General features: G+C 44.2%; 1 long non-coding RNA gene across 2 annotated transcripts; it reads right to left on the bottom strand.

The window, feature by feature from the left end:
* Positions 1-448: 448 nt before the first annotated feature.
* 1700080G11Rik (RIKEN cDNA 1700080G11 gene) lies at positions 449-2,450 on the bottom strand. Of its 2 annotated transcripts, none has more exons than NR_166430.1 (3): positions 2,273-2,450; positions 1,987-2,128; positions 449-658 (listed from the first exon to the last, which is right to left on the bottom strand). It is a non-coding gene; the product is annotated as an RIKEN cDNA 1700080G11 gene (long non-coding RNA). The 2 variants fall into 2 exon arrangements; NR_166431.1 differs by having other exon boundaries at positions 2,341-2,450.
* Between the last annotated feature and the right edge of the window lie 956 nt (positions 2,451-3,406).

Raw genomic sequence — 3,406 nt, 5'->3', positions numbered from 1 at the left:
ACTAACGGGAGACCGGGAGGCGAGGTAACCTTGGAGTTCCCCAGGATACATGCAAGTCTGTTCTCCCTGACTGTGAGGTAAAGGTGGAGAAACTGGTTGTCTATGGTTAAGGTCAATAGAGTCTGACTATGCATCAAAAAGTCGCCTGCCCGTCCCTGGGCTTGCTCTCCTGTTCTTTGTTCCCCAAATCCAGACCCCTCTATAGCTACTAAGCTGCATCCCCCGACACTCTGGCTTCCTGGTCTGACTGTCTCTGTCCCCGCTGTCCCCTTCTAGAGCTTCCAGACACACAGGCTGAAGGATCGTGATTTGATAGAAATCATCAAGCCACATCAACAATAAACTATATAGCAGGTTGCTATGTCTCCGATTGGCACCAAAAATAGCAGGGTCTTTTTATCATGAGGTGCCGGCTAACTGTGATGCCAGTTAATCATTAAAACTTAAAGCAGGGCTTGACAAGAGATTTAATTTGAGTATGTAAATCTTGGAGGACTGGGGACATATTGTCCCAGTTGTCAGGTTTATATACACAGCACTCTAATGATGGCACAGGTTCCTCCTCGCGCTGCTGTTAGTACGTCAAGGGCCATTAGGTCTTGTAAGACAGCCGTCCTCATTGTCTTAACTTTTGAATTTAGGAGTGAGATCCCATGAACTGTACAAATAAATAAATAAATAAATAAATAAATAAATAAAATACTGGGAGTTGTTATAGTAAACCATAAAAGATTTTTTTAGTAAAGAATTCAGTGGTAGAATATATTAAGAAGAAATAGCATAAGATTATAAGTATTGCAGATAGGTAGGCAGATAGATTAACAGATGATAGATTGATTGATAGTGGATAGATATAGATAACAGATGAATAGATGAACAGATGATAGATAATGGATGGATGGCTAGGCAGATGATAAATGATACATTGATTGATCGATTGATTGATAATAGATGAATCAAAAGATGATGGGTAGCAGATAGATATACAATAACTGATTAGATAAATAGATGACAAATAATGGGTGGATAGATGGATGATAGATGATACATAGACTGATTGATTGATAATAGATGGATCAAAACAGGTAGATATAGATAGTAGAGATAGATAGATAGATAGATAGATAGATAGGTAGGTAGGTAGATAGATAGGTAGGCGATGGATAAAGGGCTGGATGATAGATAAGTAGAAGATAGATGATGGATCAAAAGATGATAGAATAGATAGATACATAGACAGACAGACAGACAGACAGACAGACAGACCAACAATGTTAAAAGGAAGACAAGGAAGCAAACCAAAACATAAAGTAGGTCACAGTTACTGGTAAGTTTAGAAATGGAACTTATCCTTGTGTTTAAGACTTTCGTTTTCTTTGAAGAGAACTTTTGAGCCTTTTAAAGGATTGCAGCTATAGGCGGCCTTGTCTCTAAGACGCCCTTGAAGTTGTAGAGACACAGAAGGGGAAGGTTTTCTTCTAGAGGATAACTTCTTTTTAGTCAGGGTGGGGTAGGTCTTTATTTACCCCGAGGAGCCGATAGCAAACACCAGATGCTCTTTCTGTTCTTGACAAGGAAGCATTGGAGTAAAGTCGAATTCTTAATCTTTTGCTTAAAATGCCCCTGTCCTTGCTCTTAGATTTTTTTTTAAAAGAAGGCCTTTCCCTAGTGTCTCTCCCTGGGTTTTCACAAGGGCAGACCGGAGTAGTTAACAATTCTCTTCCTGGGAAATATGAGTAGTGAAGTCCCTTAACTTTTTTCTTATTTATTTAGGACAGCAGAAACTCTCTGAATCTACTAACCATGCCCTCACGGATGGCCAATTCTCTGTTTCTCTGAGGGATGAGCTCACACTTAATTTTTTAAAAGAACCATTAAAGCCACGTCTGCAGCCTCAGAACACACCTTGGCTGCTAGTTTGTAAGCATCCAGGCTGTCTCGGCCCCAGAACCCCAGCTGCAACGATTACGGGAAGAATTCCATTACCTTGCCGTGTCTCTGGAGCTGGGGCAGACTCACAATCGATCCAGCCACCCTCAAGAATGACCTCCTTCCCCCTGGTCAAAATGCAACCTTGCATGGCATCCATTTCCAGAAAGTCAAGCAGCCAGCGCCACCAGCTGAAGCCCTGGGAGGGCACAAGGTACAGCAGGAGCCTCAGGTCCCAAGGAACCCAGTCCATACCCATCAGCACTCCACCCTGACAGGCTAAGGTAGAACCTTCCTCCCACTTCCGGAAGGCAAACTGAGGCTCATACTAGTCAGTACTCACTGAAAGGGTGTCACTTCCCTACCGTCTTCCCTCACAGTTGACCCTGGCAGAAGCAATTGCAGACCCACCTTCACACTCCAGGCTACTGTTGTTTGGCCAGCAGGGAGCACGTGACTCGGGGAGAGCCAATCGGAGTCCCCTGTAATATCTGGAAAGCATAATTGGCAAGTTGAGACCGTTAGAAACAGGAACAATGAACTTGGGGCACGTGACAAGGAGAGAGAGATAACTAAGTGAGAGAAACAAATAGAGACAGAGATAGAGACAGAGCTGAGCAGAGATCAAACAACCCCATAGAATCACAGAGATGAAGAGACCCTGCCCCCCCCCCCCCCCCCCCCCCCCCCCCGCTGTTAGTTCTCAAGTGACTGAGGTGCCTCTTTAACATATCAAAGTGGTAGAACTCTGCACTAAACCCATCTGGTCCTGGGTCATGAAATTCCTTGGCAAATGGATGGACCTGGAGGGCATCATCCTGAGCGAGGTAACACAATCACAAACACACAATATGTACTCACTGATAAGTGGATATTAGCCCAAATCTTAGGATACCCAAGATATAAGATACAATTTGCCAAATGCATGAAACTCTAGAATAATGAAGACCAAAGTGTGGACACTGTGCCCCTTCTTAGAATTGGGAACAAAACACACATGGAAGGAGTTACAGAGACAAAGTTTGGAGCTGTGACAAAAGGATTGACCATCTAGAGACTGCCATATCTAGGGATCCACCCCATAATCAGCTTCCAAACGCTGACACCATTGCATACACTAGCAAGATTTTGCTGAAAGGACCCAGATATAGCTGTCTCTTGTGAGACTAGGCCAGGGCCTAGCAAACACATAAGTGGATGCTCACAGTCAGCTATTGGATGGATCACAGGGCCCCCAATGGAGGAGCTAGAGAAAGTATCCAAGGAGCTAAAGAGATCTGCAACCCTGTAGGTGCAACAACGTTATGAACTAACCAGTACCCCGGAGCTCTTGACTCTAGCTGCATATGTATCAAAAGATGGCCTGGTCGGCCATCACTGGAAAGAGAGGCCCATTGGACACACAAACTTTATATGCCCCAGTACAGGGGAACGCCAGGGCCAAAAAAATGGGAATGGGTGGGGAGGGAAGTGGGGG

The sequence above is a fragment of the Mus musculus genome, chromosome 4 (assembly GCF_000001635.26).
Source record: "Mus musculus strain C57BL/6J chromosome 4, GRCm38.p6 C57BL/6J".
Taxonomy (NCBI): domain Eukaryota; kingdom Metazoa; phylum Chordata; class Mammalia; order Rodentia; family Muridae; genus Mus; species Mus musculus.
The sequence above is the reverse complement of the archived record's forward strand: the minus strand, read 5'-3'. Positions and strand labels throughout refer to the sequence as shown.